We start from the raw sequence: 27,063 nt of genomic DNA on the forward strand, positions 1-27,063 counted from the left end.
TTACCGCCGGACTCGTATTGCCATTCCGCCTCCGTGATTCCCGGAATTACCAGGGCATTACAACCCCGGTGACCCGGGTATTCTGGAGGCGGAATTCGGTAAATCCCCATTCCCTTTGAGTCCCATAGGACTCAATGGGAATGGGGACCATGGAAACACCGGCACCATCTCGTGATGCTGCCGGTGTTTCCATGTCCGCCTGCAGATGGGTGGTGTTAAACCCGCCAGGTCAGACCTGGCGGGAATGACACCTCCGCCTGCAGGACTCGAGATCACCCGGTATGGAAACAATGGTGGGGGCGGGTGTACCGCCACCGTTATTTCCATGCCGGGTGACTCGTAATGAGGCCCATGCTGTCGTTTTGTAGTGCACAGAATATTAGTTTACCTGCACAATCTAGGAACCTAGTTGTGTTCTTCCCTCAAAGTATAATAAATTATGCTCCCACTTCACTTTGAGGATTAGGTTTATCCAGTACAGTGCCTCCCATTTCTGCTGTATGCCATGAGCGAGGATTGAATGTTCATTTAAATGTACATATTTTTCTATGGAATGGAGGTAGCTCTGCTAAACTAATTTTAATCCCAATATGTCTCTTTTAAATTACAAGGCCTTCTCATGTCTTGTTTTTATTAATTCTCTGTCCCACTATAGAACATAGTGCATCAGTTCATACTCTCAGTTTTGACTACACCTCTCAAACATGCAACATTCAATTTACTTGACTTTGCTTTCAATAGACTGTATGCTCTGTGCAGAAAAAATCTATGTATTCCATTTTACATCAGTCTTCTCTTGGCTTTTAATATAATGGGAAAGCAAGGCTCATCTAACATTAACAATACTACAACATTCTTATTTGTGATCATTCAGTTGGCTGTAATTAAACAAATGTTCTGCACAGAAAAAAGCTATTCTCTAATTCTCTAATTCGGTATTAATGCAATACCAGTAGCTTTGGATATAATGAGACAGCAAGAAATATTTCTCATCAAAATGCTAAAGAATTCTATTCAGAGTCAGGTCCCCTAATGGCATCCCTCCTAGTTGAACCGATTCCAGGGACTTGGCAGAGAAATCATTCAAGAGGACACATATATAATTGCATTGGGGTTTTAATACTCACTTTGGGATTATATCATTTTGATGCACAGAGGCTGAATGGGCCGACACAGGTTTGAGGTATCGACTCTAGATCTAATTCCAAAAGTTCTCAAAATGTATCCATATCATCTGTAATGAATAGAACATAATCTATTACTGAATTGCTCCTCTGGCGTTATAGGCTGCGCGCTGTGTGTACTCTGATGTAAAGGTGTTCTGTGCTGAAATTAGGTCAGAACTGGTGCAAAATTGTGCTAACAACTGTCTCTGAGTGTCTACTTTCTCATGATTATGACTTCATATATGACTATCCAGTGCAACAAGATGTTCATGCTGATTTTCTTGTATCCCACCCCAGGCAACCATTTTAACCTTCATGTCTCCACAGATAATTAATTTATGGTGTGCCTTGTTGCAGTGGTTTTATAGCTTCTTCGGTGAGTGAAGCAAGGAGTATTCAGAATTCCCCTTACTTTTGGCACTTGGCATAAATGTTTATCATTCTGCGGATTTCCCCATTTGAACTGGCAATATCAACTGCCATTGCAGGTGCCAAAGAACAGCTTTGTGACACACTTCAGTCCTGCACGAGATCTGAGTTCCTTAGCTGAACGTGTTTATCGTCATGTTTGAAGATGTTTACATAGCCCCCTAATTTGTAAGCCTCCAGCATTCATATTACTCGTAAAATAATATCATGTTTTTACAATGAACTCCAGCAAGCCGGAGAAACCTATTTTCTGAGGGATACCTGCTATAGTTCACAAGATAATTGAGGATTTATGGAATAGGAATCAACGATATCACTGTGGCCAGAGTTTGTGTGCATCACTTTTAGTTACTTGATCATAGTGGCATAACAGTTAACTGGATTGTTTTTTTGTCTTCAGATCTCCACATATTGATGACAATGGGGCTCCAGTTGGCTTTGCCTTTTTACATGCTGTAGGGGGTTCATTTGATCTGCCCCATCCTTCTTTGCAGCTGTCAATTTCGCACCAAGTTAATGTTGTGCCCCTTCATTTTCTGGGCCATATACTCCTACTAGGACAGCACATGGAACAATTGTACTAATTCCTTAGCCAGAGGGGTATTGAATACTTCTTCAGACTTTGCTCATGCTCACCACTTGAACATTTACTTCCAACTCTTTTGGTCTGCTCATTTGGGAGGAATATCCTGATCCTACTAAAGGAATTAATCAGTAACTCGGCTTTCCGGATGTGATGTAATGTAATGGGCATTTGTTTAGCGCCTTTCACCATTGCTATGGTCTCAACACGCTGTAGGTTGTAGACCCTTGGGACACCGAAGTCCAAGTATGGGAAATTCATCAGAGTTTTAAAATGTGCGTGTGCATTTTAGCCTATATGAAGGTAGATAGCTAGGGGTGGCCAAGTCCCTCATAGTCACCAATGTTCAGCAGCGCAAGCAGGTGGATGAAGAGAGGTAGTCTGGAGAGTATGCAAGAGAGTTGATATGTGTGCAGCTAGGCTGAATTTTATCATGAGGGATAGCTGCATTCTAATGGCAGAGGTGTTGTGCAGAGTAAGTGAAGCAGGAGAGACATTGGGCCTGATTCATGGAAAAGTGCTCCTTGATCCCACAAAGCCTGCGCACCGAGAACAACTCTGTGCACCCCTTCATGCAAACTTTCCAATGCGTGCTTTGTGTATTCATGATTTCAAACGTGCATTTCAACCTGACCCAAAAAGAGAATTGAGCTGTGCTAGGGACGCCTGCAACACGCCCCCAAGCAAACCAAAAACATAGCCCTAGATCAACCTTTCCGCAAAGCTCTGCATGATATGATATGATAAGGCATTTGTAACGCGCCTATACAGAAGTGTTTCAAGGCGCGACGAGGCAGGGGGGGGGAACAAGGGGAGACAGACAACAATCTTGCTAGGCCAGGTGTCATTCAGATCGCGCAAGTGCAAGGGTAGAGGGGAAGGGAAAAGTGCATGGGGGAAAGGGAGAGGGGAAAGTGCAGTACAGGGTTATTAGCATACATCATACAGGATAAATAACAAGGGCCAGCCGGTGGCAAGTGCGAGGTAAGTGCAGACAAGTGCTGGGAAGGGGGGCTGTATGGATACAGACACAGTCCCGTAGTGCAGGGGTTGCTGTGGAGGCAGTGCAGGAGAGAGTGGCTGGGCCGAGAACGGTGAATGGCCCATTTGCAGATTCAGTGTAGTTTCAGTAATATTAGCAGGGGAGAGGGGGAGAGAAAGCGGAGGAAAAGAGGAAGGTTTTGAGGTGCTTCCGGAACCGGAGGTGGTTCTCCTCAAGTTTCAGGGAGGTAGGAAGGCTGTTCCAGAGGGATGCCCCTGCAGTGGAATGAGATCTGCCCCCAACTCGTTGTTTGGAGAAGCGGCTGACCCTGAGGGAGTTGGAGGCGGATGAGCGAAGAGCTCGAGAAGGAAGATATTTAGGAAGAGAGAGGTGAAGGTATTTTGGCCCAAGGCCCCAGACGGCGTTGTGGACAATGCAGACGGTTTTGAACTTGATCCTCGCAGTCACTGGGAGCCAGTGTAGTGATTTCAGTCCTGGAGAGATACGGTCCCTGGGCTTGAGGCCAAGGACAAGTCTTGCAGTCCTATTCTGGATGAGTTGCAAAGGGCGGAGAGTAGAGGCGGGCAGATTAAGATGGAGGCTGTTACAGTAGTCCAGCTTAGAGAGAACCAGGGCTCTAGAGACAGTGAGCTTCTGGGGGAAGGAGAGGAAAGGAAGGATACCTCTGAGGAGGTGTAGCTGGTAGTGTGACTTCTTAGATACGTCGGATATGTGAGGAGAGAAGAAGAGTGTGGAGTCGAAGATGACCCCAAGGTTTTTTGCCTTGCATGTAGGAGCAGGAAGAGGGCCCAGAGAGGCCGGCCAGAGAGCAGCAGGGAAGGAGGGAGTGGGAGTGCCGATGAGTAGAATCTCAGTCTTACTGGCATTAAGACAGAGGTCGTTGGCGGCACACCATTCCTGGATAGCAGAAAGACAGTCAGAGATGAGGGAAGGAGAAGAGGAGGCCGAGGGTAGCCTGAAAATGAGTTGGGTATTATCCGCATAGCACTGAAAGTAGGGGCAGAGAGCGGCGATGTGGTGGGCGAGAAGTGCCAGATACTGGTTGAACAGCCAGGGAGAGAGGTTAGATCCCTGGGGGACACCACAGGTAGAGAAGAAGATGTCAGAGAGGAAAGACCCCAGTTGGACCTGGGAGGGTCGATTTGAGAGGAAAGAGGTCAGCCACGTCAGAGCCTGACCAGTGATACCGAGGTTATCACGGAGACGGTTGAGCAGGATGGTATGGTTGACAGTATCAAAGGCTCAAGCAAAATGAGAACACATGGAATGTTAGAGTCAAGGTTCGAGAGCAGGTCCTCACAGATGTTCAGGAGAGCAGTTTCCATGCTTCTGGTAGCTCTGAAGCCAGACTGATGGTCATGAAGACTACCAACACATTCAGCATGGAGATTAAGCTGGGAGATGGCCAGTTTCTCCCGGAGCTTGCCCAGGAAGGGAGTGATAGAGATCGGGCGATAGTTAGCTGGGCAGGAAGGGTCGGAAGAGGGTTTCTTAAGAAGGGGGTGCACAAGTGAGTGCTTGAGAGGGGATGGGAAGACTCCAGAGGCGAAGGAGTGATTGCAGAAGTCAGCAAGGGCAGGAGCCATGGAGTCAATGTGGTCCTTGATAGTTTTGGAGGAACAGGGGTGGACCTGTTTTGACGAGACTTTCATAGATCGGACTTGTCTTGAAACCTCGTCAGCAGAAAAAAGGGGAAAGGAAGAGAAGGAGAGAGGGGGGGGGTGGCTGCAGAAGAGCCAGAGGAAGGGCAGGGAATAGAGGGGGGAGGTTATAGGAGGAGAGTGAGGACAGGATGTCCTGAGTTTTTGAAATGAAGTGAGAGGCCAGTGCCGTGCAGAGGGCCTGGGAGGGGACAGGAGAAGAAGAGACTGCAGCAGGGTTGGCCAGCTCCTTGCAGATTTTAAAGAGTTCGGCCGAATTGTTAGATGCCGCAGAGATGCGGGCTTGGATAAGGGCTCTCTTCTTGGTGAGAACGGAGAGCCGGTATTGCCTTTGGATCAGGCGACAGGTCAGTTTGTCAGAGGATGAACATGAAGCACGCCATTTCCTCTCTGCCACCCTGCACTTGCATTTAAGGGTGACGAGATCCGAGTCATACCAGGAGTTACATTTGGCTTTGGGCTTCAGGCGGATTCTCATGACAGGGGCAAGGATATCAAGAGTATCAGATATAGCAGAGTGGAGAGTGGAGAGGGCTGTGTCAGGGTGGGAGTCAGCCGAAGGGGGGAGGGGGCAAGAAGGTGGCAGCGGAAGCCTCAACTGCCACGCGCTTCATGGGTCGGATGACCGAGAAGGAAGGTGGCAGGGATGGGGGTGGCTTTGCCTGTGGGGTAGGGAGGGTGAGGTGGGAGGAGAGGAGAAAGTGATCACTCCAGGAGAGAGGAGTGGAGAGAGGGACAGAGAGGGGAAGGTCAGAGGAGATCAGGGCATCAAGACTGTCCACCTCTGACATAAGATCCAGCACCCCAGCTACTCTGTACGAGGTTCCACTTAACTGCTGCACCCCAGCTACTCTGCGCGAGGTCCCACGTAAGTAACAACTGCACTCCAGTTACTCTATGTGAGGCTCCAAGCAAGTAAAAGAAGAACCACAGATACTCTTCACAAGGTCCCACATAAGTAACGGCTGCACCCCAGTTACTCTGCGCAAAGCCCCGCGCAAGTAAAGGAAGCACCCCAGCAACTCTGTGTGAGGTCTTATGTAAGTAATGGCTGCACCCCAATTATTCTCTGCAAGGCCCCACGCAAGTAAAGGAAGCACTCCATTTACTCTGGCTGAGGTCCCACTAAGTAATGGGTGCAGCACTGTGACCCATTCCCCCTACTCCCACTGCACCCAAACTGCTGAAATATACCCCGACTGCATACCAGCCCCCTCAACTCCAGACACCACCCACCAACCCCCTCACCTCAGCTACTAGCCCAGGCAGCCCCCTCAAGTCCTAACACCACACACCAGCCCCCCTCACCTCAGTCATTACCCCAGGCAGCCTGCTCAAGTCCTGACACCACCCACCAGCCCCCTCACCTCTGCCACAACCCCAGGGAGCCCCCTTAAGTCATGACACCACCCACCAGCCCCCCTCACCTCCGCCACTACCCCAGGCAGCCCCCCAAGTCCTCACACCACCCACCAGCCCCCCTCACCTCTGCCACTACCCCATGCAGTCTCCTCAGGTCCTGACACCAGCCACCAGCCCCCCTCACCTTTGACACCACCCCAATCTGGCCCTGACACTTGACCCCCCTACCAGTCCAACGTTGACCAACAACTTACCGCAACTCAACTGGCCTGCCACCAACATGAAGTACACTGGCCACATACCCACCCCTAGACACAACAACTTGGGGCCCTGATGCAGACCCGGGCGGTAAGTACCGGTCATTACCGGCATGGCGCAATTATCGCGTCCGTGCTGGCAACAGACGGCTAAAAGCAGCCCATTACGTGTTCGCAGGTACGAGCTTTGTGCCATGCCGGTAATGAACTCACCGCCATGCCGCAAAAGCCTGAAAAATCCCCCTCGACTGCAGTGGAAATAGCACCTGCGGCATCCTAGCCATCGGCATTAGCGGTCACCTCTAATAGCGTTCACCTCAAATATCGGTAACCGCTATTAGCGGTGACTGTAAATACGCAGAACCGGAAGTAGCGTCAACGCACAGGAACGGGAAAGAGCACGGCGGCCATATTTAAAAACACAATCCATTGCCATCCACCACAACCAGGAGCCATCTGACCCCCAGAACTCTCCCACACCTCTACCACTACCTGTTGGAATTTAGGATGCCAAAAGCTGTTAAAAAACGGGAGATCGGCTGCGCCAGGAGCGCTTCTCCAGAGAGGAGCTAACCATGTTAGCAGAGACACTGCAGGAGCATGCAGATGTGGTGTTTGCTAATGACATGTCCCATCCAGCACCGCAGCGTAAAAACCAGATTTGGGCATTCGTCGCCCAGTGAGTCAGTGCTGTTGCCACCACACACCAAAACAATGCCATAAGCGCTTGGACGACCTACATCTACGTGTGCGAAGTATACTCTCGGCCAACCGAAACCTTGGGATGGCAACAGGTGGAGGTGCAGAGTCGCCCATAAAACTCCAACCATGAGAGGAGATGTGTGTCATCACCATAGGCACCGAGGCAATAGAGGGAGTCGGGGATATGGAGAGAGGAGCCCCGTCATCAGCCGATGCAGGTAGGTGTCTCTAATTAAATAATGCCAATACCCAACGATGATGTCCACCTGAACTGACAGTGCAATGATGTATAGCAGGGTCCACAGACACATAAGCAGAAGACTGCCTACAGGCAGTGCAGAACATCACCTTGTCCACATGAATGATGCACCCCATTTGTGTTGCAACCCAAATGCCTCCATGCATCACCCACCCAAGAGTGAGGCAACCTGTATGTCACTCCCCCCAATGTGACTCATCTACCAATCCATATCAATGCAGCCATCCCAATGCATGCCCAATGTCCGTAGACCCATCACTACCCCTCTCCCTCCTTTGGTCCCCCACAGGCACACATTCTGACAGCGGTGATGAGGACACCGGTGTCACACCACGGAAGAAGGCCAGGGCCGAGGAGGGACAACACCACCCCTCCACTTCAATGGGAATAAGCCAACCGGAACCACATCGGAAGGCCAAGACAACACCACAGGCCACATCACCAATGTGTTCTTCGGCCCCCACTGCAGTGCCCACAACAGCCACCAGCACCCAAGTGGCAGCGGCAGAAGGGACTGCATCGGCTGCAAGCAGCACAGTGGGCGATATAGCTGCCACAGCAGCAGTCTCAGATAATGAGGAAGAGGATCAGCTGCATGTTGCAACTCCCACCACAGGCCCCCTGCATTCCTCACAACTGTCACCATGCAGCATGCATGAACCAGCATGCACGGGCAGTCTCCGGATCAATAGGCCTGCAACTCCCAGCACCACACCAACTGTGCCCGAGAAACATAGTGTTTTTGAAACCCCTCCAAGATCCACCGCAGCCCCAACCACCCAAGAGGGGATCCAGGACATTCAGAGGCGCCAGCAGGAGCTCACTGGCCTGTTGACGCAGCACATCATTGAATGTGGGGGTGTAAGGGATGACATCCGGGAATGTGCTGCGTCTTTGAAATCAGCATTAGAGTCATCCTCTAAGGACATTTGTGCCGAATTGGCAGCAGTGTGGCACGTCCTCAGTGAGATGGTGGCAGCGATGCAGGCCATGAGTCCAACACAGTTATCTGAACAAGCGGGTACATCATCAACTGCTAGTTCAACCAGGACCAGCATCGTGCGGAGGTCTGGCAGGAACCTGCGGAGATCTGACAGGGGGGCACCTGATGCTGGAAGAGGGGGAGGCCAGTAGGCACAGCCATGCGACCACTGGTGCAGCCTACTGCAAACCATAGGGGGGAGTTAAGGGGTGAGGGGGAGAGGGTGTGTGGGGGAGTTGAGAGGGTAGGCGGGAGAGGGTGTGTAGGGGAGTTGAGGAGGGAGGGGGAGAGGGTGTGGGGTGGAGGGCTTGTTCACTTTGTCATAAATCTTCAATACACATTTTGGTAACTCATAATTCACATGTGTGGACATTGCTTATTGCGTACGTGTGCTTTATTGCTGAACAGTCTACAGTGTCCATGTCCCTGACACGCCCAGTGCCCCGAGTGCCATCTCCATGTCACACTCCCCATCCATGAGTGCTAGAAACGTTGGTTGATCAGAGTCCGACGCATGCCACGCCCCTCCTGTGCATCGCTGCCTCCCTGAGGTGCTGCCCCATCCCCACCCTCCTCATCCTCATCGTCAGGTGGTTGCAGTTCAGCATCAGGGGGCAGGGGCACATTCCGTCTGATGCACATATTGTGTAGCATGACACATGCCATGATGATCTTTGCCACCTTCTCATGCTGGTACAGCAGTGCCCCACCAGACCTGCTGAGGCAGCAAAACCGTGCCTTCAATAGGCCAAATGTCTGCTCAATCACCACACGGGTACATGTATGTGCACGATTATATTCCTCCTCGTGCCTGTTCTGTGGGTTCCGCACTGGGGTAAGGAGCCACCTCTTCAAGGGATAGCCTGCATCACCTGCATGTTGGCAACAATGTATATGTGTAAGTCATCACATCATATGGGACCTCATTAAGTGACACCATAGAATGCATTTATTTGTTCATGTTTTCATTTCGGCCTAGCTGCTCACATACAAACGATACTCCATGAACACCTCAACATTCTGATCAAATGTAGCTATACCTCATGAAAACTGGCCTAGATGTACATACACATAAGTGTCCTACACAGGCCTAACGGTGACCACCCTCCAAACTGCACACATTCAACTGATATAAAATACCACCACATCTAGTGCTAGTATGCAGCTACCTTCAGGCAATCGCATCAGCTGCTCACATAATCGGTGAACCCAAGCACCCTATGACACCTTACTCTCTCGACTAACCTTGTCTACGGTCCCTCGAGGGCGTTCAACCTACCAGCGCTTTGAGGTCATACGAATGATATATAGAGTGCTATATAAATACCAATAACATAACATAACTATGCATGTATTTGCGATTTCAATATGTTTTTTCAGGTCGGATGCAGTGGATGCAAGCCAGGTGGAAACTCTGTGCAGATAAGTGAAGGGCACTCAGAGTGGCACTTGTGTTGTGGTTGGTGGCAGGGAATCTGGCACTGTGTGGGGCTGTTTTTCTTTTACTTGTATTGAGGGGCGCAGGGCCAGCTTCTTGGGTGCATGTGACACATGATGATGGTAGGCTGATGTGTCTATGTATGCTGTTTTCTCAAGACAATCAGAGTGGCACTGGTTGCGGGGTCATGGTAATGAGGGAGGCTGTCACTGGAGGGCCTTTGTTGGTGAGTTATCATGAGGGTGGCAGGCCAGCTGTTTGTGTGCTGTGACATATGGTGATGGTAGTGATGGGGAGTGTTTCTTTGCACTTTTCTCATGTGTCTTTTCTGCCACGTGGCATCCCACTCAGTGATTTTTTATTAGTCATATCTACCCACACAGGCAGTCCAATCTTGGTCCTTCTTCCCCTTCTGGGGGTGCTGTCTCAAGACAAGTCCACACACTGGGGCACATGTTGCTGTGTAATTGGGTGCATGGATGTGTTGCCTGCCCTCACATTGTGTTGTTTTTTTCTACAGAGGCATTCTGCAGGGGAAGACGGTTGCTGTGATTAAAGGGGAAGTTGGTGCTGTCTGAATTTGCAGAACACAGCATCAGGGTTTGGTGGTTTCCAGGCCTACAGACCTGGATTCCAGGGTCCAGCTGATGCAGGCTCACACGGGATAATGTGTGATGTGAGATGTGCATCTTTCTTGCAGTGCACTTGCATTTTTTAGATTCTGCATGACTGTTTTGATGTGACTTTGTATTATGAGCATAGTTGTCAGGGAATGAGTTTGGTCACTCAAACTGTTTATTGTTGTGGCACATGCATAGTGTGTCCAGGGCAGAGCTCAATTGTCTTTGTTAATCACTTCCATTTTGTACTATGACTTCCTACTTGTGTTCTCATGTGTGTAGTTTGGTGTCTACGTGCAGAGCAGTTGTTGTCCATGTGATGGTGGTCGGGGATTTTGTTGCTTGTGCTGTGTGCTTTTGGGTGTAATAAATGGACACTGTTGGTTCAAGTTGCTACGACTGTTTTGGTGATTTGCGCACAGCCATTCAGATTAGGGGTATATTGACCAGTTTTGCTCACTTACAAATTGGCTCATGCTGAGTGGAAAACTGTGTCAAAATGCTCCCTATTCACAGTATGTAGGAGACATTTGGAATATTGCGTCCCTGCTTTCACACTCACAGCAACATCTATTGGATTTGGCCAGTAGTGCACATCACACAACTGGACAATTGTATTTTCACTGGTTGATTGGAATAAGTAAACATGTTGCTTTTGATGGCCATGAATAACTAGGTGCTGAATTGAATGTTGCGAAGTTGATGCATTTTTCTGTTCCAACATATTTCTACTTGTTTATTAATTTCTCACATTTGTGATTTGTACTTACATGCTGTATACCTCCAAAATCTGTTGCTAACAATGCCAGTGCTTCCGTAAAGACCATGCCTGCAGGGGCCAGTGCTCCCGGCAGGTCAGACCTGGTTCACAACTTCTCTCAGTTTGGCCACATTTAATAAAATGGCTTTTCTCTTATCCTCTGTATATTAGTAACTGGGGTCTCTCCCAGCACCCAGCTATGTCCTTCCCTGCTGAATTGATGCATTGTAACAACTTATAGTTTGTTATTTTTTCCTCACCTCTATTCGGGCCTTGCAGGGTATATATTTTCACCTTATGTTTTGTTCTAGTGTCATCTATCATGGACTATTGTTTTATGTAGCTATCCTCATAAGGGAATGTTCGTTTTGTCATCCATCATAAGGTGGCCCATCTTCCTTGAAATTGCCCCCTAGTGGTGCAAAGTGTGTTAGGTAGTGTGCTCTGTGTGCAGGTATTTCTGTGGCCACAACTATCCTGGTGGCACTCATGGTGTAGGGTATGAGGTGTGTCTGTTCCTAGATCGAAGGTGGTGCACTGCCTATCTAATAGGAAAGAGGAGAGCAAAACTGTCCCTGTATCCACAATGTATACAGTTCCAGCATTCGTAACCAATTACAATGGTTGGACCAAGTCTGCCAAGCTCACATGGACATTTCCTCGAGGAAGTATTTCCTTGGACATAGAAGCCTTTTTATTGCTTTATTCTCCTTCATTGAGTGTGTGCATGTTGTGCAGATCGGGTGGTAATTTATGGTTCAACACATGATTGTAAAAATCAATTAATGATAACTAAAAACCAAAATTAACAAATGGTATTGAACTTATGGGAACAATAGATTTGTGTGAGCAAGGCCCCCCTGTATTTTATATTGTGTGGCTTCACACCAGGTATATATGTTGAAAGGCACCAATCACGAAGAGAAAAATCAACACTCTCAGTGAAAAGATGTTCAATCAGATCCTGTATCCTGTAATTCCTTAGGGATATTGTGCATTAGGATGGTCGACCGATTTCGATGACATGCTGATTCTGGTCATCTTCTTCAGGACCTGTCGTTTGGATATGTCTTGTCAGATCGGCTTGTCCATCAGATGCGGTGGTGCCTCCACATCCGACCTAAGAGGAATGTTAAAAAACTATTTTGGCCTGGGTGTGGTGAGCATCCATCTCTTGTACATGCTAATACAACAACAATTATAGCAGATCACATAGATCAGGTAATACTCTGTCTGCTACTCCCTGGCCCCCTGCCCCTCACATACTAGGTGATGCTTATCTGTTAAAAGCTTTCCCTAGTATTCTCCACACTGTTCACATTTAGGTGTGCTGGAATTGTTCAGTTTAGAGATATTTTACCTTAAGCCCAATGTTAATGTTATTCCATCTGGGCTACTTTTTTATTTGTATTCACAATTCTTGGTGCAGCCCTACAGTTGCTGTAATTCAAGACTGGATCCATTGAAATGAGAGAGGCCGTTGTTTTTTAAACATTCATGGCAGTTAAAAAGGTTGCCTTTCATGTTTTTATATTTTTCACTGTTATGTTATCTCCTATTATCACAGGAGTGGATACTTGCCAACTCTACCGATTTAGGCGGTAGGATACCGCTTTTTAAGCAGTCCTAACGCCTACCGATTTTTTGACACCAAATACCGATTTTTTTTTTACATTTTTATTTTTTGCCCACGCCAGCTCGGGGGAGTCTTTCAAGGGCTCCCCCGAGCTGGCGTACCGGGAGAATGCGCGGCATGCAGGCTTTTAATGTCAAAGGCACCCACGGCGGTGGGCTAAAGCGCCCCTCCGCCGCGGGTGCCTTTGGCAAAAGGCGCCATTAGCCCCCCACCACGCCAGCTCGGGGGAGTCTTTCAAGGACTTCCCCGAGCTGGCGTAGCGGGAGAAGGCATGGCATGCAGGCTGTTAATGTCAAAGGCACCCCCGGCGGTGGGCTAAAAGCGCCCCTCCGCCGGGGGTGCCTTTGGCAAAAGGCGCCATTAGCCACCCACCACGCCAACTCGGGGGAGTCTTTCAAGGACTTCCCCGAGCTGGCGTAGCGGGAGAAGGCGCGGCATGCAGGCTGTTAATGTCAAAGGCACCCACGGCGGTGGGCTAAAAGCACCCCTCCGCCGCGGGTGCCTTTGGCAAAAGGTGCCATTAGCCCCCCACCACACCAATTCGGGGGAGTCTTTCAAGGACTTCCCTGAGCTGGCATAGCGGGAGAAGGCGCAGCATGCAGGCTTTTAATATCAAAGGCACCCACGGCGGTGGGCTAAAAGCGCCCCTCCACCGCGGGTGCCTTTGGCCAAAGGCGCCATTAGCCCCCCAACACGCCAGCTCGGGGGAGTCTTTCAAGGACTTCCCCGAGCTGGCCTAGCGGGAGAAGGTGCAGCATGCAGGCCTTTGATGTAAAAGGCGCCCACGGAGGTGGGCGAAGGGCGCCCCTCCGCCGCGAGTACCTTTCACAAAGGCGCCATTAGCCCCCCACCTCGTCAACTCCGGCGAGTCTTTCAAGGGCTCCCCCGAGCTGGAGTGCTGGCAGAAGGCGTGGCAGGCGCCTCATTGTCATTGAATGCACCCGCAGCGCCGGGCTCATTCAATGACAATGGGCTGCTGACGCGCCCTATTCCTATCATTACCTCCTCGCCTCACTATTTTTGAAAGTTTATGATTCCTACAGATTTTTGGTCACAGAATGTTGGCATGTATGGGACTGACCACACAGGCTGCCCCATTTGCATCTGTACAATTTAATTTACTATGTCCATGCATGCTATCTTATCCGAATGTTCATGGTAATGTCAGCATTCGGTCTCCAAAGTGCAGATTCCAAAATTCTATGAAAGTATAAACTTCGTGTGAGGGTGGCTTTCAAAAGCTGCCTATGCACGTGGACGGATCTCGGTTTTGATGTCTCAGTAACCGTACAGTACACAGAGCTGTTCTACGATCTTATACTATAACAGAACGAGATTTCATTTTTCGCATCTCGCTTACCTTAAATGCTTTTCCGAACGTGGAGTGCTGCAGTGGTCCGACTCACGCTGCCAGCATAACAAGAAGGTTGCTAGGAGACGCTTTGTAGTGCACCGTTTTTACTTGCAATGACTTCTTCGGTTTCAATAGGAAATGAATGTGCATGAAGTTAGCCATTTTGTAGTGTGAAGGTACTTCCCAGAATTACGGGGACACCAGTTGCTAATATCATATGTGCAGTGAGTGCAGTTGTGAGTAACTCGAGTGGTGTTTTTTCTTCATTTCATTTTAGCTGCGTGTTGTGGCATATTGGGACAGTAATGTTTGCTAACTCAGTATTCAATGGTAATATTAAATATTGTGTGGTGGATGCGGTGAGTGGAATGCATGTGCCACCTCAATATTAAATAGGGTCCCCAACGATTTTGCAAAAGGGGCACCAGGTCTAAAATCCCCCAGTCCACAAGTGTCAGTCCCCAAGCAGGGGCCCAGTGGGCAATGTTACTGTGTTGTTCTAACGTACTTTTGGTTTGCAAAGTGCTGAATTTTCAATTATCTTTCTTATAAGGGTGCATATCACTAGCCAAAGGCTGGTGGGGGAGATATTATTTCACAATAGCATAATCACTTATCCTTTGTGGTGGACTCACAATCATATTATTATGAGTTATTAGTTGCATACTGGCAACTGATGTGCGCCCATTGCATCTTCTGAGCTCAGTGTCACTTATTCATTTCATGCCCCCCACATGGTGCAGGGGGGGGTGTGGCATGGTAACAACAATTAATTGGACTGCTCAATCGCACTTATGTTCATCAAGTGCTTTTTCATATGCAGATGCACGTTGCTGTCTATATAGTTTCACGTTCAATAGTTCCGTTACCCTATTTGATTTGGATTTATAGTAATTCGGTTGCATTGCACAGCGATAGAGTTGCAAGGGCACCATCTGTTCTCTCTGTCCAGTGTAGAATTGTTTTTTCCTTGTTACATTGCGTTAGTGATAAGACCAGGGAACACCATTCGTGGTATTCTAGCTTTTTAGATCTCTCTAGGGCAGATGTATGAGCCTGCTATGGCTTAGTGTATAGACACCATCAGTAGTTAATCACTCCTGCGCATTATTTTCTATTAGAACAGAGTGGTTAGCTTATTAGAGCCAGATCATGCCACTGAATTTCTTCATTCAGGCCATTCTTGACGGTATTGAGTTGAAAGATCCAGTTGTTTTCACGTCGTAGACGCAAGTCTGCAAAGTTTCCACATCTTCGTGGAGGTCTAATTTTTCAAGTGTTGTCCATTTGAAATGTTTTGGGTTGTGTCCGTCGGCTTGAAAATGCACTACGAGAGGGGCTGGGAGTCTTTTTATTCTAATACAATACTTATGCTCTATGAGTCTCTTTTTAACTTCTCTAGCTGTCATCCCTGTATAACGTAGCCCGCATGGGCATGTGATGAAGTAGACCACTCCTTTACTATTACAATTTGTTAGTTTCCTTTGTTCCCAAGGGATTTTCCACCTAATGTTAATACTCATGCTTCGAGATGTCCATGCGCACATTGAGCATCCACATTGAGCATCCACCACAGGGGGTATGGCCCGTGGGTCTAATTGTTCCCCAGATTGTTGGTTCCATATCTTCCACATCTGTTTCTTTTAGGGTGTGTATCAGACAGTCTCAGAGATTTTATCTTCTTTTTTTCGCAAAAGCTGGTAGTTCAAAATGTCTTAGACCTGAATTCAGGACTGGCCACAGCTTATTGATTTCTTTTTTCAGCAAATTGAAAATGGGGGCATAGCAAGGAGATCAGACCCCTGCCAGCAAAGAATTGCATACCCTTTTGTCATGGAGCCCTATGGGACTCCCTGGAATGGGAATTTACCACCGTTGTCAGCAGCCGTAATATTGTGCTAACACCGGGATATCAGGCACTGGTAACGGAAAGGCGAGTTTGACGGTAACCCGCCGGTACTACCAGTAACCCGCTGGTACTACCAGCGGGTTACCGGCAAACTCGTAATGAGGCCCAAATCGTTATTTTTCTTGTTGCTGATTGACCCTCATCATTGATCTTTCCTGGGATCGTCTCACATTGTCTTCACCTTCAGGCTCAATGTTTGCGGTCAAGGGTGGTCTAACCTCTGTGTATCTTGATGTCGCTGAGGTGTATCCAAGCATGCTTGTCCTCCACCTTCACTGCAAATGGAGTGACAGCCTCCACTATATAAGGACCCTGGAAACAAGATGTATGCCACTTCCTTGTGTAGACTTGGCATGAAGTCTTGCCTCTTGGATACAACAACAATGGTTTTAACAAATTATCAGTGTCAATTTGTTCTTGGGTTTCATTTGTGGTCTTTGAACCCTCCTGCCATGTCTGTACCTGCCCAGACATAAATGTAAGAGATTTCGTCATAGCTGTCAAATAATCATGCAGCATTCTCTGCATCAGTCTGAGCCTGAGAGGGAGGAGCAATGGGCATGTGCATTCGGCATCATGTCACCAGCTCATTTGGAGTCAGGTGATGGTTAGAGCCTGGCTGGTTGCGTAATGCAAATAAGGCTAAAAGAAGAAAATGACACCAGCCTTTTTTCAGAGTCTCTTTTAGTTTGACAATGCATTCCTTTACAAGGCCATTGAGGTGTTCACAAAAATTCCTTTTGCTTGTGGGTGTTAAGCAGATTAGAATGTATGTCTTATGCCCAAACGGAAGGTGATGTGCTCAAACACCTAATTTACAAACTTTTCCCAAAACCCCACCTCTGTGTCACTGCAATTTTCAAACTTCTCCTCCAAACTTGCCACCCCCACCTTTTACACACCACAGCCAATCCCGCCATATAATTTCACTTTCACCATGTGCCTCACAAATCAATCTCTCACATGGACATACCTTGTGCCCAGGATTGCACCAATAATAAAAACACATCTAGTGCCCCCTAATACAATTTCCTACATCCCTTTCCTATTCTTGCATCCAGATTAACAACAAATACCAGCCAACTAAAACAAAATCCCTCTCCTTCACATTGCATTTCAGCATTGCTCAATATATATATATATATATATATATATATATATATATATATATATATATATATATATATATATATATATACACAACATAGGACATCTTCTTTCTATTTGTGTGAGTGTGACTTCCCAAATACCCCTGCTGGACGTTAGGGCACTGGATCTGTAAATATGTCAGCTTTCTCTCATGTTATTTCAAAATATTGACAAACCAAACATCACAATTCCATAAGTCACTATCCCTTACTAATCAAACTTTTACTTTCTCCACCCCTAAAAATAGAAACACGTCCCATTATTTTTCCAAAGCCATCCACATACATTCAACTAACACTGCATCAATCTAAAAGTTGCCACGGTCCTTGTCCCTAAAATCGCAGTGTATGTGGAATCTTCTCTGAATGAAACTATAAATCAATTACAAACAGGGAGAATAATAGGGTGTCTTGCAGGAGGCTCTTTATTCTCTTCTGTGCACTATTTTGTCCTGCCTGGCCCGTCCTGAGCCATCAGGCAAGGGGGGCAGCTTGTTGCGAGCTGCTGTCCATGAAGACTGAGCCTCCTGGCTTGGTTCACCATATGTAAAGAGTGACTACTTAATATAAGTAATCTGACAAAAATAGTACACAAAAAAGTGTAGACACTGTGCAGGAAGAAACACGCATGTATTCGCTCCCCAACAGTTTTAAGAAAGATTCAGACAGCCCTCCAAGCTGAACTGGTTGAAACGTTCTCATCTCCACCCATCACAGGTAACACTATTTATACAATTAGACACACATTAACATAGCCCACTTTAGTTATATTTTTGGGCAGGTCAAAAGAAAGGGATTCGTGGAATATTATTAGGCCCCTATATTAATCCATAGATTGGTCCTGACTCACTATGCTAAACAGCAGAAACATTATTTGCTCTAATAGGCTGTGCCAGTCCAACATGCAAATAGATACTCAGCTATGAATTAATTGGTACAAGTGTTTAGTTTAAAAATAATGCAAGTTTCAGCATAACAGTGCCAAGGTCAAAAACATTCGTCCCAGCTCTCTGATTTCTCATGCTCCTCTTGGACCTAGTCTGTTCTCGCCTCCCTCCACACGGCTGGTGCCAGCTCTGCTTAGAAAAAACTTGCCCGGCACTGTTGCTGTTATTTTGTTCTCAATTTCTATTTTATTCACTACCAGAGCTTCTGAAACTTATCGTATGGAACTGCAGCTGGTGTCTGGCTTAAGCCCTCTTTGAGATCCTCCTACCATGAGAAACTTTTCCCTTGGCAACAATTAATTAGTTACTCTGTGTGCCTCGATCTTGGTGAGCATATCTCTACCGTTTCATCGTGTCAACAGAAACTCAATTTTGCTGTGAGCTGTGGTCTTAAAAATATAATAATAGCTTTCCTAAGCCTGCTAAATAGATGGCCGCCCTGTGGTTCATGAATACACATAGCTCTATTCCTTATTATACTTCTATTTTACTCATACCACCACCTCTTGCTAAAAGCCCTATATTATTTATTTATTTTATTGTTCATTTATAACGTGCTTAATACCAGCAAGTGTTTTCTAAGTGCGGGATCGGGATTCAAACCTGTGTCATACCGCGTTGACTTGCTTCCAAGACAAACGCATTTCCCCTGAGCTATTTATGATATGCCTACACTTATATAAAATAAACACTAGACAAAACCCCCAATCAGTGTGCTCTCATCCCTATTTATCTATGCCTTGGAAATACATCTTCATTGTGTGTTTTCATGCACATATTTCTTTGCGCAGCACCCTACTCTCTGTTGTGGGGCTTTTGGCATTGCTGCACGGGCCCCCTCATGTGGATACTGCATTTACCTCTCTTCACCACCAAAGGATTGATAGAATGGCAGAGCAGCTAGGCTTTTCTCATGAGGAGAATGTGAGATGTAGGTAAGTACAATGAACCCAGTCAATACTTTAGCCAAACACTTGAAGTTATGATAAAATATACATTTATTTTATATACACAAGGTAAGCTAGGTAAATACTATTTTTAGACTAACCAACACACATATGAAACATAAGCAATACTTTTCAGAGGTGAATGCTTCAATAGTAGTGTCTCACACCCACAATTGTTACAGAACATGCCAGTAATAACAGTTCCACTGTTTAAATAGTAGTGGCAGGCACCCGCATTTGTTAGTGAAATGACAGTTTCATTAATTTTCAAAGTCACTCAGAAAAGGTTTGTAGAAAGGAAAAAGGGATTAATTACTAGCAGCAGTGATATACTTCTCAGCAACACTTTTCAGAGCGTCCAATGCTTTAGCAGTCCAACCCCTAACTAGTCAAAAGTTCAACAGTCAGTGGCCCTCATTACGACCCTGGCGGAAATCGAAAAACGATGGCGGAAATGCAATACCGCCATCGAATAGCGCTCGGTGCGATTATGACCCGTCACCGTAAAGTACGATGCCATTAGCGTCACCGTAGTGAACGCCAACGCTAACTGCACCAAGTACGCGCACGCGCGCCATGCCAAACCGTAATTACCACCATGGCGCAACGGTACGCGAATTCTGACCCTAGCGGACATGTACCTAACGCCATCAAGCATGGCGGAAAGTACCATTCCGCCATGGTGAGAAGTACGGCATCGCGAACCAACCGTAAACGGCCCTACTGAGTGCCTGTACACCACTCCCTGGCCACATTGCACAACTCCTCGTAGGTGCAATGAAGTCACACAATGCAACCAGTGAAATGTACAAGTCACCCATGCATGCCAACGAACAAATGAATCTAGGGGCTCCAAGTGCCTTGTGAGTGGCCATCTATATTTGCCATGGCACCATTGCCGCACTGATGCAGCACAGGCATGTGAACGGTCAAGTCCAGCAACATGAACAGAAAAATGAGACAAACAAAAACAGGCCCCCCCATCGACTGACACCAGTGTAAGGCAACATTCAAAGCAGTATCCTGAGTGACACTGCACCAGCCCTGTACTCCTGCCAGTAAACAAACCAACCATCAGCATAAGCATGTACCACACAAGTTGGCAGAGTGACTGAGCAGCCAGGCTCATCTCAAGAGGGGCCAATGGGAGCTGCAGGGCACAGATGGCACAAATACAGAAGCTATTCCAATGGACATGACCTCAGTCTCCCTCCAAGAAACGCACGCAAACACAGGCACCTGTGACCAGCCATATTCTGATAATCACATCATTCCACCAATCCACCTGGCTGACCGGCATCTGTTACACAAAAGCTAATCCCCCGCCCCTGAGCATGACATCATTAAAACAGTCATAATGGTAGCCCCTATCCGTGACCACACTGGGCTTCGTAGGCAAACGCGCCCAGTACAGTACCACGCAACTATACTCAGAAGCCGGAACCCAATGCAGATCTTCTCACAATACATCGCTCCACAAATAGGAATATGCTACATTACTTGCAAAGAAGAACGCTACACGGTTAATATCAGAATAGAAATTTAATGCACAACAAAATCACCAAGCCCATACAGCTATTAGGTCATGAACTCCAAAATATATTTCATTATTGTGGCCTGCATCCGCAATAAATGACCAGCTTCTTCTTGTGTGACGCCCTGTTCCTTCATGGTACACAGGGGCTACATTCACGTTCAAAAAGGCAACATGGAAGCGCCTAGAACCGCAGGTCCGTCCCTTTAGGTAGGCACTAGTCCAGCTGAAAGGTCGATATGTTGCTCCTAGCCACTAGTACTGCGTAAGGGCATGTGGCCCATTGGCGATCGTCCCATAAGATCGTAATGGTGCTCCACTGATTAACACGAAGCAGCAGGTGTCGGGAGTAAAAGCCATCTGCAGGAGTGGCATACAGATGGCAGCGGCAAAAGGGGAGGAGATACCTGTCACCCAAATGAAATGAAAAAGAATAGTATGGGAATCAGAACTTCATTTGTATTACTCACTTCAATGATCACACTAAATCTACAGCCATATGCATGCTAGCCCACTCCAAAGGATTATTCCCACCCAAAAACCACTTGCGAATCATAACTATATAAATCGAGGTGAAAACACTATTACAAACGAGTGTTTGTGTGCATGCGTCTGTTAAAACAGAATCCATTAGATGGGATTAGTAACGTGCATAGACACAAGTGTTTGAAGGCGCGTCGAGACAGGGAGGGTTCAACAAGGGCAGATAGACGATGGTCCCACTATGGCAGCTCTGCATCACATAGCGCAGGGGAGGTGGATAGATTCCAAAAAGCCCTGTACATGGCAAACTCTCAATTAAATCATCTGTCCATGCATCCATACATCATTCCCTCATCCCGGTATGAAAACGCCTGATTTTATACTCACATAACATGTGAAATTTCCATTGAGTCTGTGCGTTATGCAGTCTGCAAAATCCACTGTGCTCCAGCCCGGAATTCCAGTGTTGTGAAGTAACATGTATTTGGGAACGTCTGGCCTCATCGTCCACTACGCTATTGCGCATCCCATACTATTCATATCAATCATTGCATTCTCGCCATGGCCCCTGTCCCAAGGACATTGAACAATAGAACGTTATATTTGCAGTCAGACCTGTGGGCATCTCCTCGCCGCTAGCTGAAAACCGAAAGCGCCGTCCTTCGAATTCCTCATTTGCAACATCATGTCGAAAAGGCATCTGTGACCGCTTGAAATCACAAATTCATCCATGTAGTGCGGCAGTGTGTGAAAATGGCAACTGGCTTCACTCACAAATGGGACGCCCCGCCCGTCGGTGAACCTCGGTACAGTGCTGCATGAGGATCCACCGTTAATCGAGTACTACATTCCACTGACCCTTCACAAGTTTGTTCGCGACTGCAAAGATAGTATGTGAAACAATGGGACCATAGCAGAATGAACATATGAACCAATATTTCACTGCCATCGGGAACAAATACATGATTGTAATACCAAGATGCCATTCGTCGAATTGCAGCGTTGTGTGCGGGACGTGCTCGCCCAAAGCGGATTGCAGCTTGCACAGGTGGAATGAATCACCACAGGTGGAGGCTATACAGCCTGAAAACACATAAATTGCACACCCAAACCCCTCCCACAACCACACCCACTCCAAAATGCTACCGGCAGGACTAGCGATGTTGGCCCTGGGGGACCTGATAGCACTGCAAGTACTCCAACTTCAAGAAGAAGACGAACACCAACTACTACAACAACCGGCCGCACAGAGGAGACGCAGGAGGAGGAGGAGGGCAAGGCAGGGCCAGCAAGGCCCGCCAGCACAGCCACTACCACCACGCAGGCAGCCCGCAATCCCACGCCTCCGAGCACATCCGTTCAACCTCACTGCTGAGCAGATCCACACCCTCTACCGTTTGGACCGGGACACCATAACCGCCATTGTGGACATGACACAGGCTGACCTTGTCAGCATGATAGATAGCCCAACCGCCATCCCACCCCTACTGAAGGTGGTGTCTGTACTCCACTTCCTGGCCACAGGCACCTACCAGCACACAGTCGGACAGTTGCACGGCATTTCACAGCCAGTGTTCTCACGGACACTATTGCAAGTGCTCGATGCCCTCCTGAAGCACGCAGACGACTACATCTCTCTACCACGCTCGGAGCAGGAAATTACGAACACAAAAGTGGGATTCCATGCACTTGGCGGCATACCGGGTTGCATTGGTGCCATCGACTGCACCCATGTGGAATTGGTCGTCCCACATGCCATGGAGGCCCAGTACCGCAACCGAAAACAATTTCATTCTCTTAATGTACAAATGGTGTGTGACTCCAACAGGATCATTACACATTGTTGTGCCCGATTTCCTGGATCAACCCATGATTCTATGGTCTTGAGGAACTCTACAATACCACGCTACATGGAGCGACACGCAGGGAACAGATCCTGGCTACTCGGTGAGTCTCATTTCATGCATGATAATGTGGGGTATGTGATGCGGCAATGACCTGGCAGGAAGGGGGGGTGCGTACGTAGCAATGTCATTCCACAAACATCCTTTCTTGTCCACATACAGGTGATGCCGGGTATCCACTGAAGAGATGGCTCTTTACACCACTCCGGAACCCACAGAACCAGCATGAGGAGGACTACAACCATGCCCACTCACGTACCCGTGTAGTCATAGAACAGGCATTCGGCCTACTGAAGACTCGTTTCCGCTGCCTCAGCAGGTCTGGCGGGGCACTCCTGTACCGCCATGAGAAGGTTGCAAAGATGGTCATGGCATGTGTCATGCTACACAACATGTGCGTACGTAGAAATGTGCCCATGCCCCCTGACGCAGAACTGCAAGCACCTGAAGATGGTCATGATGAGGGTGGGGATGTGGCAGCACCTCAAGGAGTCCGCGAGGCACAGGAGGGCCGTGACATTTGTCAGATTCTCATAGATTCATGCTTCTAGCACTCACGCCTGGTGGCTGATACATGGACACGGGACTTGTGGCACTGTGTGTGTCTGGAACATGCACAATATGGACTGTAACGCCTATAAAGGCCTCGTACACAAAGATCAATGTCCACACATCTCATTGGATGATCGTGCATTGTTTATAGCATATGTGAAATTATGTTACACACCCCATCGACCCGCCACCCAAGTGAGCCCAACACACCCCCTCCACCCTCCTACCTCCCCCCCGAACACCAGTGTCCGAAGATGCTCATTGTCAGTGGGCAGACGCTATTGCAAGCCCCCTCTCCGGGTATCAGGGGCACCCCTGCCTGTGGAGCGCAGGTTCCTCCCAGATCTACGTTGGGGGCTGCCCTGGACGGAACTTGCAACGGATGATGTCTCTGCCTGCTCACGTCCATGCATGTCCCTAAGGGTTTGTGAGAGCTCAGTGAGCACACGGCGCACAGCGGCAAGTTCAGCACATACGTCTTTGGACGTCGCATGCAGTTCCCCCCTCAGGCTCTCGGTGCTTCTCTCCATTTGTGCCCTTAGTGTCTCTGTACTGCTCTCCATTTCTGCCCTAAGTGTCTCAGTTGATGTTTCTATGGCTGCCTTAGTACCCCCACATTCATCAGCATGGTCCTGGAGGAGCGTGGCCAGTTGCTGCTGTTGCATGATCACCTGGTCGAGGGACTGTTGCCTCTGCTGTGCCATGGCCATTTGCGGTGGTGTCACAGAGGGGCTGGTCACCTCATGTTGCCTTGCCACAGGGCTTGTGGGGGATGGCCAGTCGTCGTCTTGTGGGTGCCCCTGCGTGGTATCCTCATGGTGTACGGGATGGAACAAACAGAGGGATTGAGACAGGTCATGGATGGATCTTACTTCGACATCCCCGTTTTCTGTGTCGGAGCATGCTGCCATTAATGCAGTGTCACCTATGGTGCTGCTGCCACCAGAAGCAGTGCCTTCTGTGGCATCCATTGGGGGGACCTGTGGTGGTGCTGTTGTGGGCATGCTGGCTGCTGGGGTGCCTGTTGGAGTTCCCTCCTGTGTGCTGCCACTTGATTTGTGCTGCTGCCGTGTCTTGATCCGTGCAGCTGAGGTGGAGGGTCTTTGGCCGTTGGTCTTGGCCCTCTTTGCAGGTGTGCTGGTAGGGGTGTCCTGGAGCTCGTCGTTTGAATCGGACCCTGTGGTGGAGTAAAGGAGGGCAAGCGTTATTAATGGGTCTGTGGAAATTGGAATGGCAATGTATCACATGCATTGGGGTGGTACCTGAGGGTGATTTGAGTCGGGGCCTTGGAGGTGGTTTCATTTTTGTGTGGATTGAGGATGCAGTTGTTTTGCAGCCTGCAGTTAGGGTGTGCCTGCTGCACGTGTAGAGGGTGTTTTTAGGATTTTTAATTATTTATGTATTTAATGTGACTTTTAAAGTGCGCTATCAGGCCAATGTATGTGGACGTTCTCCTGGACATGTGTTTCTGTTGCACTATGTGGACACATGGTACTTCACATGATTGGACATTGTTGATTTAGCATTGTTTTATTTGGCCCACCTACCTGATTCTTCGGATGTCTGCACTCCTTTCTCCATCCCTCCGACTCCCTCTATACTCTCCATTCCGATGGTGGAGGCACAGATTTCTTCCCAGGGTGTCAACTTGATGGGTGATTCCGATCCTCCCCCGGTAGCTGTGGCAATGTTACGGTTGGCGGATAGTATGCTCTGTACGCGTATCCGCAAGTCGTCCCATCGCTTTCTGCATTGCTGTGGGTTGCGGGGTGCGGTCCCCACCGCACTTACCCGCTGTGCCACCAGGGCCCATATGGCCTTCTTGTCCGCAAGTGCCGCCCTGGTCATTTGCGTCGAGAAGACGACGCCAGCATTCTCCTGGAGGGTCTCTGTGAGCACGGTGAGTTCCTCACGGGAGAAGTGGACCTGCCGCTTGCGGTCGCACGCTTTTTTCGCTACTTTTCCCATTTTTATTGCTTTCGCTAGGGTGGATGACGGGTTGGGATGAGTGTCAGGGTAGTATTTTTAATGGTTGTGTGGAAATTCTGATTTTATAGGTGTACGGCGTGCTGTTTCCCGTTCCGGGACCATGTTTTTACTTCCGTTTCCGTATATTTACGGTCACCGTACTTTCCGATTGCCGCTCATTGCGGTGACCGCTAAGATGGGAGGCGGAATTGCACCTAGGGCGCCGTACGGCGGCGGTGAGGGCCGTTTTGGGGACATTTCCACCATCGCGGACTTTGCACTTCCGCCATGGCGTAGTGCTCGTGCCCGATGGGTCGGAATTAGACGCACTTTGCTCCGTCGTGCAATGGCGGAAACGCTATTTACGCTATGGCGGTCAGGTCAGTCACTTTCCGCCAGGGTCGTAATGAGGGCCAGTGTAGGATGGGAGCAAAAGTCTTATGCAGCAGCAGAAAAGGCAAAATTCCTGAGGATACTTTAGTTATTTGAAATAAAATACTATAGTAGGATAACACAGTTCATAAGGACCCTGCAAAGGACTCCCTAAAAGAGCACAAGCTGCTAAGCCTGGGCCAGAAGTATGGGTGGACACCCAAACACTTAGTATCACACTCCAGTCACACTGGAGGGACTGTTCGGCTTCAGGTAAGTTCTACCTTGCGCCCCACAAGCCCTTCGGGTAGTTGAAGAAAATGCAGTTTCCTGTGCAGCAACGATGGACGCAGTCTACTGATTCCTTGGTCTGGTGATGAAAGGAAGTACTCTGAATGGTGTGTCAAAGCAGCAGTCGTGAGAAAGAACACTTAGCAAGGATTTATCTGGTCTTCCATGTCAGTCTGCGGTTTTGGCACCTTTTTATCAGCTCCAACAGTGAACGATTACCGCCCAGTTGATCTTCCTCGATTCTGCAGTACTGCGCTCTAGTGAGGGGACTTGAATGAGTGGAATCGTGTCTCTGGAGCTCCAACTGGTGCTCGCCAAAGTTCTGGGAGGATTCATTCACGCAAAGATGTTGTTCTGCAAATGGATCGAAGTACCCCTTGTATTTGTGGTTTGCAGCCCTGGAAGGTCACAGTACATCAGGGGATGGTTCGATTTGCAGTTCATCTTAGGGCTAGTTGGTCCCACCAACCAAAGGGAAGGGGTAATCCTCTTTGGCGCTCCTCTGTTGATAAGAAAAAGGGGTCAGGACAGCAGTGGCCGCTTCATGGTTACTGGAAGGTTCTGCTGGCGTCTCTGGTCATTTTCAGCTTCGGATTTTCAGTTCCAGTGGTCGACTTGCCTTCTGCCTCAGGAACCATACCTTTTATTAGGATTTCCCATTCGCTCCTCTGCAAACTCTCCCTGCAGTTTACAGAAAGGGGCGGGTGGCTGTCCAATCAGGGCATCCAGCCCACCAATGGACACGGGTTCCATTCAGGCACATCAGCAGACAAAGGACATGGGAAGCTTCAGGATC

The sequence above is a fragment of the Ambystoma mexicanum genome, chromosome 11 (assembly GCF_040938575.1).
Source record: "Ambystoma mexicanum isolate Mex_15411 chromosome 11, UKY_AmexF1_1, whole genome shotgun sequence".
NCBI classification, from domain to species: Eukaryota; Metazoa; Chordata; class Amphibia; order Caudata; family Ambystomatidae; genus Ambystoma; species Ambystoma mexicanum.